Here is a 13,872-nt window from a genome sequence, read left to right as displayed (position 1 = left end):
TTCTATCACTAAAAAACAATTTGGCTCGTGCCTGTCACAAAGTTCGAAATAGATAAGTCTATTGTTTTTTTTTTCAAAAGTGTACATATTCGTGTCATTTTAATTCAATTACACTGTTTTCATCTCGTTGTACTATTCACGAACAGCTCTATTTTTTTGGTAGTAGTGCTCTTTAACATAGATTGTTAATTTTACAATGTTCTAAATTGTTATAATTTACACAATTCTAAGTATTTTTTATTCGAATATTAATTGGCATACTTCTAAAAATATTTAAGTTTCCGCAAATTTTTTTGTGGTTTTTTTTGGCTAATATTTTTGTATCACCCGAATTTAATATATTCTCGAAATATAACTTTTTGGGTCAGTTATATAGTTATTAGGGGGGATTTTGCATACGCATAGAGGGTTTATATATATAATTTATAGTGTTTCTATTTGTAAGTATTATAAATAATTGCATACTATTTGTTAAAATATTATCTACAATGACAAATTAGTTTTTTTACTGAAATTTTTGTCTAATTAAGAAGGATACCCGGATGTACTGTACTTTCATTTCCGATTTTTCAATACAATATTGAAATGGAACTGATTTATCATAAAAACTTTCCAAAAGTTTGCAAAACAATGTGTCCCGTTCCATCCAACCAATTTCTTTCAATCTGCCACTAAATCATCATTTTTCATATATCATGACGAACTCTTGAAAATAGTGTAGAGAGAGAAAACGAGTGGCCAAAAGACAGGCGGTCCTCCGAAAGAGAGAAAATAATATTTCTGATATGATGAGAGCCCATGCAGGAAGAGATCATGATAAGAAGGGCGATGATGATGATGAGCCACACATTGATTGATAAATATGAAAGATATGAGATCAGATTTCAAGCGATTCTTCTTTCTAACTTTTTGCTTTTTCCTGTGCCGACCTCAATCATTCATTACTTCAACTCTTTTTTATATTTGAAAAACTGAAACTTTTGAGATACAACTTCCACTCTTCCCTGGAAAATTTCAAAAAAAGTTTTGATTATTTTAACCGGGGGAAAAAAGAGACCTACGGTAGATTCAGCCTTCAAAAGTGAATTTCTAAATTTCTATACTCCTCGAGGAGAAGTCTTCATTTATTTTTGGTGAAAAACCGCGTCGTTTTAGACCATTTTCGCAATTTTTTTTCTTTGAAAAAAGAAGTATTTTAACCAAAAATGTAACAGTTTCTGCAAAAATCACATTTCTCCTCGCAGAGTACACAAGCTCCGTAAATCGACACATGCTCGTCACATCTAATACCCTGCTCCTAAAAAGAAGATGATTTGTTAAAAATCACACCACTTTTCACATGTTTTTCTTATTTATTCATCATCTCACCACCATCACCAAAACCTCCAACACTTGAATTTTTATTGCTCGCCTTTCATTTGACCCATTATGCCCTTTTTCGGGAGGATGAGAAGAAAATAAAATTGAAATGAAATGGACCGAATGAATGCAATTCTCACATTTTTCTTCATTGCTTTGTCTGATTTTGGTTCTTCTAAGCCTTGGAAACCTAATAAGATTTCAGAATTGAAGAAATTAGAGAGACCGATTGGAAAAAAATGTGTGTCTAGTTGTTTTGACTGTCAGCCTTGGATATTCTATAAAAATCAGATTTTAATAAAAAGGGCAAAAAATAGATGGGCATGTCTTCAGGCGCCTTATGCCTGCCTATTTTTGATAATCATGCCCACCTACACGCCTGCCTCATGACTGATTTTCTTCAAGCCAGTATTTTCAGACTTGGTACTTTAATCATCTTGTTGACTTTTGAGGCTACCGTAACCATGGCCATTCATTTTGTGATTAAAGGCTCGAAACTACAAGAAAACTGAGAGAGAGAGAAAGAATTTCTGATTCTAACTCGTTCGTCTTCGTATTATTTTCTACTCTCTCCCGTCCCGGTGGTGGCTCATTCTGTCCCAAATATATAGTTGTTGGGGGGAAATGGAACGAAGAAAAGAGAAAAGACAACCAAAACGACCAATGTGGGTTAGAAAAGGAAGGGGCAGGAGGGCGGAAAGAAAAGCAAATTCAGCAGATTTGAGCCTCATATGATAAATTACATCTAGAGTCGCATATTCGTGGGGTGGTGCTGGTGGGGGGGTTGGAAAGGGGGTGAGAAGCTCCTTCCTCTTTTCTCTTTCACCAGAGTTTTAACTTCTTTTTTCCCCCGTTTCGGGCACGTCCCTCTCTCTCTCTGTCTCTCTCTGTCTGCCTGTCTTGGAAAGATTCGTCTTGTGGGCCCCCGGTGGACCGCTCCGACACCGAAGGCCCCCGGCGGAGCCACCCCATTCTTTATCACTTTTATATTTTTTCTATGGTTTGTGTTAGTCCGAGATTTGGTTGTATGCAGCTCTCAAGAAATTGATGAACCCTCGGAATTACTGTAGATGGGAATTTGTAGTTTGGAAGACCCGGTAACTGGCTTCTACGTTGCTATATGTTCAGGTAAAGACCGATATATTTTCTGTTACTTGTCAAAACCGTCTAAATATCTTCATGGTCATAGTTCATAGTCAAACTCTCCCCCACTTTTTTCACCTTTATTTATTAAAGCTTCTTAACAAACTTCTGCAGCTCTTCAGAAGGCTTTTCCAATTTTTTGGAAAATGTTTAGCTACATCTCCTGTGGCGGCGTACCCAATTTACGAAATGGGACTATCAAAAAAATGGAGCTCATCCAACTCTATGTAACAATTTTGACAACTGTTGCTCCTGAATTTATCTAGGATAATGTAGCTCATCAACGCTGGATGTTACTTTGTTGTAGCATTTAAATTAATTGTGCACTTGGCCGACATGGTATTTCCATTGCTATGTAAATTAGAGATCTTGCAGATCCGATTTGCACAGGAAAATTGTCACAGGGAGTCTGTATCACTTTTAATTTTTGCAGCCGAGGGCTTAAAGAGGATGTTCAAGGCCGGTGAGACAAATATTTCGGTAATCGAGAGATTCAATATTTCTTCCTAGTAATACATCAACAGTGATATTTCAAACACCAACGGTCACACCAAATGCAGAAGATAGGCGATACGCAGGCAAGCTCCTAAGAGAGTGCGCCTTCCATGAATTCTTAGCTTTATGAATTCCCAAATCATTTCTGAAAATTAAAAATATATCTTCAAATTGAGAAATAATATTTAAATTTTTTTTGGATATTATGACTAAGAAAGCAAGTATCCAAAGATTCAAATTTTGATTTTAGTTTCAAAAATGAAATTTGCTATCAATCAATCTCCCTCCATCTTCTTCCCCCATTTCAAATATTTTACTCATTTCTCATACAAACTCTCCCCATTTCACTCCCTTTTGTGCGAGTGTGTCTTCTCAAGTATGTAGGTCGAAATTAAAATGTTTATAAATGAATCTTCCGACAAAATAGACCGGGGGCTCAACAATGCCTTCGGGATTATTTTGATGATGTAGAGGAGACAAAACATATTATTTTCAAAATATTTACTTATTTCATTGTCGAGATTCGGGGCAGTTTTATGCAAGAAACTTAGGTTCCATCCAGAAAAATCTCGGGAACCAAGTCTAAAGTTATTTTTAGTTAATCCGACCTCTTCAAACTCAATATTCATACTGATTTTCAAAAAAAGTATAGGTTTGATACCTACCTATCCGAATACCAAAAAAATCTTCGATAAAATCTGAAGATGCTGTTTCCGTAGAAATGTCTTCGTATGTCAAATGTTTCATTTTAATTGCTTATCCGATTCTTTGTATCTCTAATTGACTCTCTTTTCAATTGGCATTATATCGGAATTCGTTGATGAGAAGGTGACAGAAATGGATAGGTAATGGCACTCTTTGCAAGTAGGAAGAAGACTCAATGAAATTTGATTTATTACTTCTTTCCATTTTACCGCGTGTTTTCTTGTAGTTTTGATTGATTGCCGTTGAATTCAGAACACTTACAAGTTGTTAGTAATAGAGGGAATTATGCTTTAGTTAGACCAGAAAAAATCTGAGAAATCATGAGAATCACAACTGCCGACCAAGTTTCTATAGGTTGTTTTTGCTGATTATTTTATCTAGCTGTAGACAACTTCAACCAATTTTTGATAAAGTTTCTCCGTACTTTAGCAGAACGTCTATAACTTTTTTTTTGATTTTTTTCAGCTTTCTCGAACTTTAAAATAACTTGAAAAATGCAATGTGCCTTTCATGCTTCCTCTCCAGAAAAATATAAAACTTGGCTTCTCGCATGGCCTCTCACCAGAAGGTTAGGCGCGAGGAAGGCGAGTAAGGTAGGCGGGTGAAAGCTGCCCTCATAACGCCTCCATTTGGTGAAATATCTATCCAACCATTTTAGATCATTTCTCAAGTAACCCAAAAGTCCAACTTTCTGATTGAAATGAACTTTCTCCCGCAAAAAGAACACCGAATTGAAATCTGATCTTATTCATTTCATCTCTGATTTATACAGTCATCATCAGAAGCATCATCATTTTTCAATGCCTCTCTCTTTCGAGTGAACAAGTAATTGTTGATTTGTGTCTGTGCGCAAGCTCGAGATCGTCTTACCTCCTCCTTCTTCCAATCTAACTTTTATTTGCTCTCTCCTATAATCAACAGCGAGAAGAACATCGTCAATAAATAGTGCACCTACCACCAATATATATTGTAGTAGGCAATCCGTTACCAGATTTGTTATTTATCGATGATCTTGCTATTGAAATTGTATTTTTAATTCGGAGGACTTCATGATTAAGCGTTCTAGAAAGTAGTCGAATGTAGAGGTTACTGTAGGTTTACCCAGAATATAGAACATATGTGGCAAGGATGCCGGTTTTTTTTCTGAAAGTTTGAAAAACTTCAAGTTTTTGTTTTTCGATTTTTGAATGTTCGAAAAAAAATTTTCCGATGTTCTGTGTTTTCAAGAATTTTTTTTTTGATAAATATCTGAAATTTTCAAAGAAAAAAGTTTCAGAAAAAAATAATAAAAATTTTCTGCTTCTTTAGATTATCATTATTTTTCAATATTTTCATTTTCTCTGAAAACACGAAAAAAAAATTTCCTCTAAAAACCAATCCCGTCACACTTTTCTTCACCTACCATCCAAGTCCTCATAAAATCTTCTCTCCTCTCCTTCTTGTCATTTTATCAGAATTCTTCAATATTTTAGTCTTCAATTTCATTGCCATTCGCCATTTTTTGAAAGTACTAATTGGTCAAAGTGATTACTCTTTATTACCTTCTTACTTGACATTTTCTCTTTGATATTACCGCCGGTAGTTTAGTTTCTCTCAAGGAATACTTCTGGAAATTTAGGATTTTGCAAGAAAATTTAGATAAGACAGGTTTTCAGCAAAAGAAACTTCAAATTGGGACACGTGGAACGTATTATAGTTAGTGTTGAAGTTAGTGATCAGGCAGGCAGATATTTTCTCGGCCAAAAAAAATTTCAATATAAACGGTCTATAAAGTTTTGAGAATTTGTTTTAATTCATCACACTTTTCACCCAAAATTTTAAGACCTATCATTGAAATAAAATCTTAGAAAATTGCATCTCCATGTCAAATTTCCGTTTGATGATTTTCAGACATTCGATTTTTTTCGAAATAAAAATGGTAGTTTTTTCCAAAAACTTCCAAAATGAATTTTTACCCTTAAAATGTTATTCATGCTAAATTTCACATTTTGAGCAAGTTAACGAGCTCCAAGTATACCGTAAAAACAGACTCAAAAAATTACAGATTGAGATTTTTCGGATTGAGAAGTGTTCCACTGCAGCTAAAACTTTTTCAAGACTATTTAATTTTTAATGTTTTGAAAAGCATTTCAGCCCCTACAAATATGTGTGATTTTCATTAAAAGTAATCTCTTGGCAGAAGAAATTCTTCATACCAATTCCAAAAACCAATTGATGACCCTTATCATAGCTTTTTAATTCTCGAACATCTTCATTCTTCCCCTCATTTTCTTTTCATAATAAAACAATTAATGGGCAGATCGTTTACAAAACGGGTCAAAATGATTTCATCAACACAAGCAGGAGACACTCTTTTGTAGTGGTGGCCAATTATAGACACTCGTCTTCTCAATTTAATAACTTTTCTTCCTCCGTTTTTCTTCTTGTGTTTGACTTCTGGTAAAACATATTTTCAATTTACCATCATTACCTATTACATACCAGTTTCTTTTGAAGTTTTTTCCATGTAGAAACGAACACCGATTAAAGTGTCATACGGTAATCGTCTTCAAATTTTGATGTGTCTTTTTCTCTTTTTTAACCATTTTCCCCCAAATCCCCATTCTGCCGCCAAATGCCTAATACATCGAGAAAGACTTCCATTATTTTGTCAAAGTGAAAAACTGGGCAAAAACCTCGAAATGATGATGATGGGTGTAATATGAAGACAGAAAAGATATTGGAGAGGTATTTATGATGAGCTTCTCCCCTTTCTGAATCTGCAAAAACTGATGAAAAGGTTATGAATCCGTGAAATAGTGTGTGAACTGTGAGAGAGTTTACAGAGAAATATTGATGAGTGATGAGTGATTAGAGAGGGAAGAAGTTGAGTTGAAAGGGGGAGATATGAGGAGATAGATATGACACGCTAAATTGATTTATGACGTGGAAAGGTGTCAAGTTTTTGATTCCATTATAACTGTAATACGCGTTGGATTGTGCTCAAGAGCTACTTTCGTAAAAATTCGAAAAAAGGGCGTTTAGAGGGCGCACCCCATTGGCCTCCTCGCGCCTCGACAGATTACTTAACGTTTATCATTTTTCGGAGGCATTTCAATACATCGTGATTAAATCATCTGAAAATTAAACTACCAAAAGATCGAACTGCCTTTAAACATCTCTAAACATCCAAATAACTTTCAAATTTCTTCATCTAATCAAAACGTTTCAAGATACCGTTTATGTTCAGTTTGTTTCATATTCTTTGTCTCTCCTTGTCTCTCTTTGTCTCTGATTCAACTTTTTGAACACAAACCTCTGTGAATTACTCATTTTATTAATAGGTCATTGTAATAATGTCTCCCACTCGCATTTTCAAGCAATTTCATGAACTTCTGAACCTCTAATTGTCTTGAAGCATTTGATATCTTCCGAAGCACTCAAATTTAATAATTTTTATTTTGAAAATAAACGAAAAACTTATTCTATATATATATATATATATATACCAGCCGTGGACCGCACCTCCGGCACGGCCCCCGACTTCTGGAGCTGAAAACTACTTTTTCTGAAACTACCGTAATCATACAGTACTCCTACCGTACCACTATTGTACCACTACAGTACCCCGACTATATCCCTACACTAAGCCCAACTCACTATCCTTCCAGAAGCCAAAACGTCACAGACTACAAAGACTACATAGACTACGAACTATGGACAAACGGAATAAGCGCTTTATATATAGTAAATAATATATATACCAGGGGTGTGCGGCAAATTTGCCGAATTTTCCGAATTCGCCGTTTGCCGAGCTCGGCAAATTTGCCGAATTTGCCGAGCACGGCAAATTTCAAAAAAGTAGATTTGCCGAATTTGCCGAGCTCGGCAAATTTCGAAATTTGCCGCACACATCAAAAATTTGACAGTACAATTTTGACTAAAACTATTGATTTTTTAGCCAAAAATTTAGTAAAATGACACAAAATTGAGCTATTTTGATGCTTAAACAGACATACTACGCGGAACTTATTCAGAAACCAGATGTGTGTTAAGAATTCAGTAGTTTTGGTGCTCCAAAAAACATAAAAAATATCAAATTTTTCCGAGTTTGTTAAGCACGGCAAATTTGCCGAATTTGCCGAATTTGCCGAATTTGCCGTGCTCGGCAAATATTGAAAAAAGAGATTTGCCAAATTTGCCGAGCTCGGCAAATTTTGAGATTTGCCGCACAGCCCTGATATATACACCTGTTTGTAGTCCTAAAACTTTTTTTTCAAATCTTTTTAAATTCTACTATATTCCATTCCATTGAACTCCAGAAATTGCGGTAAATTTATGCTCTAAAATATTTTATTTTCAGATGATTTACATTGAGATTTTCCGTACTTCTAGAAGATCAAATTCGGGCAGGTTTCCCATTCAGAAAAAGTGAGAAAACATTGAACATTTTATTTCGACTTTTCCAACTTTCACCGTATCCAACTCATGTTATTGCTCACCGGACGGATAATTGGTAGGAGGGCTCAACTCATTCTTTTTGTGCTCATCTCTGAATTGAACAATATGGACAATTTCTCTTGTTCTTTCGGATAGGAGGCAGCTGACTTATGCTCTATAACAACATACTAATTACCCATCCCTCTTCCCTCATCATCTTTTCCTTCAATTGTATTCACTTCACTCCTCCTCCTCAAAACGAGTCACAGAAACAATATTTTGTTTTATTGATTAATTTATGAAGTACCTCCGCATTGCCTCCTCCTGCTCCACGGAGTCAGTCTCACCCACTCAATTATCTTCTGAAGAGACAATCCGATTGAGGAGGAGGCACGGGGATACTGTAGGTGAGATGAGTGAATTCTGAAGATTCATGGGAATGAGGATGATGATTGAAATTTGAGAACGAAAAGGATACGAGTACTTTTCGCCTCTTCTTATTCTTCTTATGAATATTTAAAAGCAAGATTTCAGCATGTTTAAGTGAATCCTCGGGCAGCTAAACAATGAAATTCCGAACTTTCGGCTGTAGATAGCTAAGAGGCTTTGAAAGTTTAGGATTTATCACTTTTACTTGAAATATTTTCAGACTTTTAAACGTTATAAAAACGTTTATTCAATAGCCTGTATTCAATAAAATGCGACAGCTAAAGTAATTATCACACGATAGACAGGCATGTTTTCAGGCGTACGTGCCTACCTCAACGTGCCTGTAAATCTTCGTTACGTCTCTACTAGTAGCAATGTAATTAAGATTTTAAAAATTAAAATTTTCCTCCAAACTTACCATGGGATCTCTCGTCGTATTCCAAACCATCTGAAGTCCCTGGAAGCTCTCTTGACTTGACATAGGCTTCTGTAGAATTGAAGCTTCTTCTCTTGTTCCACACCGATTACCTCCTCCTCTTGGTCTTTTCTCCCCTTCTTCCTTCATCCAATTATGTCCATCAGCACCTGTCGATCTCTCGCATCAAACAAAAACAAAAACAACATGGGGACCATTCTTTTCGTGTTTCGACCACAAAACACTTGCTCTCCACACTCTCTCTCTCTCCCTCTCTTTTATTCTTGACACCACTTTGTCAATTCTCTCGATTTCTCATTTTTCTCGTGTGGGGGACTCATGTCACGACCACACCTCAGGGTGTTAACTCTTATTTCTGCACTTTTTGGAACTTTTGACATTGTTTCAAAATTGGTATTTTTAGGCGGGGAGTTTTATATAATTTTTTATTATGGAACAATTCGGAATGTTGTTTTTTTTCAGGTCTTCTACGTAGGCACGGTAATGCCTGCCTGCTTTGTGCCTACAGTCATGCCTACTTTTAAAGTACCAGTGAACAGTATTTTTCGTTTGAATTTTGAACGTATTATTCCAAATTAAAAATAAACACCAATCAACCGACTTCACCCCAAATTTCGGAAAGTAGGCTGGCGCGTAGGCCGGTAGATATGCCTGAATGCCTGGCAGAAAAATCTGAAAATTAGAGAAATCTCCATTTTTGAATTTACATATGCTTTCTTCAATTTGAATTTTGAAATGGTAAATTGGTGAATTCCTCCGATTAATGTTACTTTTTAGGATACTGTAGCTGATATCTAGGAGCGTCAAACCTTCATTTTTACACTATGATTCATTAAAAAAGAAACCAAGTTTTCTCATTGAATTCTTTCCAAACAACTAAATGAATGTCAATCAATCTTATTCCTTCATCTATACAAAATCACATCCACAAAATCTTTATATATTTTTATCGAATCGCCTTCCATCACTCTCACATCTTGCTCTCATCAAGGTAGTCTTAGCTTCTCCCCACGGATCGAAAAAAGATAAGTGATAAATGATATGAAGAGAAAATGAGAAGTGAGTACCTCCCCACTCCTCAGAGAAAGAGAAAAAGTGTTCGGACATATCTCGTGTCAGGTCGATGGGTGCCCGATCATCGGCTGTGAGCACGAAAAAAAATGAAATGAATGAATGAGGTGAAATGAAAAGAGGAAAGATAATGATAGCCACACCGTTGATATGAGTCTAGGATTACATGCACAACATTCCAAGAGACACTTTCATTAGGTCACTACTTTATTATTTGTTCATTTATTAGCCATATATTCTCGTTGTTCAGATTCTAGATATTCCGTAAAAAATTCGAAGGACAATTGTCTTTAAGAACTATTTTAAAAACTCTGAATAATTTTGATATCTTAAAAACTTGTTTTAAAATGTTCAAAAAGTACATATTGCAAAGATATTGATTCGAGAAATTTCTGCTGTTCGTAATTGATTTACCTGGAATACTCTAGTTGGCATCCTGCAAAATACTACAGAGATATCAGATTAAAGCCTGAAAAAATCTGTGAAAATATTTTTGAAAAAGGCCGACAAACGGGGGTTTATTCATTAAAGCAGATTCTGGGACAAACTTTCCAAATCGGTTGTTTCTCTAGGCTTTTTTTGTAAGTTTTCTGATCAAACAAATTTAAATCGGTCTTAGTTTTTGTCAATTTGAAAACGAAAGAATAGATGCAAAATTTCAGTGTTTGAATTCTCTAAAACCCTATGTATGTTTTGTTTTGCAAATTTGTTTTGCAAATTCTAAAATCTAGAAATTTATCATAATTGATATCTGACATTGTTTGCTGTTTCAATTTTCAGCCTATTTGTTTTTTTAAACAAAAATCTTAAGATGTTAAAGATTTTTTTCAGGATATATTTTCAATATGCATATTTTTGTATTTTCATTTTAGATTAACCTATAATTGACTGAAATTCAAATTGCAACATGCTCATATTCTTCCCTTTTCCATTCCTTTTAGACTCCACCTCATTTCTATCGTAATCGTCTTCTCTTCCTCTCTTTTCATTTCTCTCTATCTCCAACTTTCTCTCATTTCTCTGCGCCTTTCCAATTCTCAATTTCCATCTTTAGAAGTGAAGCCAGGAGGCTGCTTCCCAAAAGTAGGCGTGGCCTTAATATGCGGCTTGATTGGTCAGACACACTTTACTCCAATACTACCAAACCATTTCCAACTTTTCATTTTTATTCGAATGCCCAATTGTTCATTTTGGCGCTCAGTTTTGGAAGAACTTTTGAGAGTTTGTTTAGAACTGTCTTCGAACTTCGGCTTGTTTTACCCGTTGCTCGGACTGATTTTGCACCAGAAAATTAAGAGATTGTAATTGTTGAGCTGGAAATATAAATAAGTGTTTCGACTTAAATCTAATTATTTTTTCATCCAGTCTTCAAACTTCTAGCACATCCAGATAACTGTTTAGTATATGTATTATTTTAAACTTATTTGACACGAGCATTTTCAAATTTATATAAAAGTTAGTTCTAATCGGTGTACTAGGTATTAAACTCAATGCTTACAACTGTGTTTTTCAGTTGTTGTGTCAAACTTTTCGATTGAAAAAGTTATAGAAATCTGGAGCACTGTTTGATTACAATTTACATCTTTCAAGCCTATTTTCAGTTTTTCAAAACTTTTTCAACATTTTAACATAAATTTTCAATTATAAAGTCGAATTTTCGTCAAATTTGGAGGTTTTTCGCGCACCCTGACGTTGTTATTTTGGAGTTCTTCTTTCAAGCCAAATTTGAAATAATTACACAAAAGTTCAAATGTTTCCCTACATTTTATCATAAACTTTCAGTTACTTTAGTAAATGAAACATAACAACTCGAAAAAAAAATTAAAACTACAAGACAACCGAGATACGAGCTGTCAGTTAAGGTGCACTGCTAATAGAGGCAATATGGTATGCAAATATCATGTAAGTGTGCAACACTTTACTTTTTAATGAATATTTTTAAAAATTTTAATATCAAAAGTATATAAATTTGGACTAATTGAAATCTTAATCTGTACTTCACTCGTTTAAGTTGGTTGAATGTGTCTCCTCGTTTTCCGTGTAAACTTGTCGATTATTATCAAGAGACATCTTGTGAAATATTGAGTTAATAGAAGAGATTCAGAGTGTTTGTTAAGGCAGATACGACACAAAATCATTGACGATGATTACCGTATTGCTTAACAAGAGAGATAGCAATAGATTGAGGGAGAGAACAAGTCATCCAAGTGGGCGCAAAATATCATCTCCCCACCCCGCTCACTGTGCTCCTCGTTTCCATCCAAATGTTTGCCTTAAATTGCGCATCTACATCTACTCTCTTCTCGCTCAATTGACAACCGAAAAGACACTGTTTGAAACACTGTGAAACACACAAAAATCGGCTGCCCGGACGTTCCTGCGTCTTGCCGCACTCCATGATCTCTCCGTGTTCTAGAGCCCCCGAGTTTGTCTAATTGATATAGCGCAAAGTTCAGAACGGATTACGGTAATTGATGTAATCTGGTCTTGTGTCTCATTTCCCCATCCCTCATCATATGATTTTTATGTTCACCTCTTGTTTTAACTGTTTGTCCTTTTCATTTATATCATTAAAATTGTTTTTTGATTTGATATGTTAATTTAATAGATGGGATTTATAATTTTGCATTTCATTTCATTCGACTTCATTTTATCGGTTTTGATTTCAACCAGTCTTTTCTGAAACAAAATTAAACTATCTACGTGGTTGGTGAGTAAGTCTGCCAATCATTGTCCAAAAAGTCAGAAATCTTATCACTGAGTAGCCGAGCCGACACTCAAAGGGCATGCAAGCTTGGCGCTGTGCCAAGATCTTGTGCAAGCAATAGAGCAACTTTACATCATCTCAGAAATTAAATAGTTTTCCAATTCTGATACATATCAATCGTTAAATTTTTTAACTGAAAATTGTGTACAATAAAATTTGAACTGAAATATTGAAAAAGCCAAGTTTGGGCGAGGCTTAATTTTGACACTTATTGCATTACAAACCAACCCTATTTGAATAGCCTACCTGTAAGTAAAAAAAATTTCTTCTTAAAAAGTAAAAAAAAAACATTTTAAAAATCTTTAAATAGTCTCGACCCATATCTTGGCCAGTTGTGCGTTTTTGCATTTAACATTTTTTGCACTTTTCGAAATTCACTCAAATAGACTAACAGAAAAAAATTATTTTTTGTACAATTACATATTATCCGTTATTTAAGAGCAATTTGAAAGGATTTTGATGAACAAATACTTTTTTTTTAATCCTACAATGAGAGGCCTCCCAGACGCATCACATTTTTCATTGGCTTTCAAATGAATCATGTATTTTTGTGAATCCGATAGAACTTCAGATTTCAAATAAGAACTCTAATATCCTGACATTTCTCCACTTGAACTTTTATAAACTACTCGCAATTTCGTTCGAATGTTTTTGAGTGATTTGACAATTGATTTCCACCCGTGTCAATTTCGATTAGATCCCCTTCATAAAATTGCACTTCTCTGCCACAATTGCCTTCTCCTCTTGTGCTCTTTTCTCATTCGATGTAAATCATTTCGTCGATTAAAAAAAAACTTCTAAGCAGTTGTTTTCCTTTTCTTCTCGGCATCTTCATCCACCCCTTCCTTGCTAATTGATGCGATATGAAACCATAATGTCTGCCACCCGACCAGTGCAAAAAAAGAACGAGTTCACTTTTGTTCCGGCTCTTCTCCAACACGAACAAACATGTGTTACCCATTAGATTTTTCAAAAAGACCCAAGGAATTTTTGTGGTGTGTGTGGCCCCTCTCTCTAATATCTACAAGAACTTCTCGCTCTATTTCTC

General features: G+C 35.0%; 6 non-coding genes across 6 annotated transcripts; 2 read left to right on the top strand and 4 right to left on the bottom strand.

The window, feature by feature from the left end:
• The first annotated feature begins 2,036 nt into the window (after positions 1-2,036).
• On the top strand, positions 2,037-2,368 carry C03C11.8. The gene has a single exon (NR_050471.1). It is a non-coding gene; the product is annotated as an Unclassified non-coding RNA C03C11.8 (non-coding RNA).
• C03C11.5 lies at positions 2,164-2,368 on the bottom strand. Its single transcript, NR_050472.1, has one exon. It is a non-coding gene; the product is annotated as an Unclassified non-coding RNA C03C11.5 (non-coding RNA).
• A 5,960-nt stretch (positions 2,369-8,328) lies between these two features.
• Positions 8,329-8,349, bottom strand: 21ur-11603. The gene has a single exon (NR_050470.1).
• On the bottom strand, positions 8,330-8,350 carry 21ur-9589. Its single transcript, NR_050469.1, has one exon.
• A 3,988-nt stretch (positions 8,351-12,338) lies between these two features.
• Positions 12,339-12,559, bottom strand: C03C11.6. The gene has a single exon (NR_050467.1). It is a non-coding gene; the product is annotated as an Unclassified non-coding RNA C03C11.6 (non-coding RNA).
• Positions 12,414-12,559, top strand: C03C11.7. The gene has a single exon (NR_050468.1). It is a non-coding gene; the product is annotated as an Unclassified non-coding RNA C03C11.7 (non-coding RNA).
• Positions 12,560-13,872: the final 1,313 nt, after the last annotated feature.

The sequence above is a fragment of the Caenorhabditis elegans genome, chromosome I (genome assembly GCF_000002985.6).
Source record: "Caenorhabditis elegans chromosome I".
Taxonomy (NCBI): Eukaryota; Metazoa; Nematoda; class Chromadorea; order Rhabditida; family Rhabditidae; genus Caenorhabditis; species Caenorhabditis elegans.
Note: the sequence above shows the minus strand (reverse complement) of the source record. Positions and strands in the feature narration are given on the sequence as shown.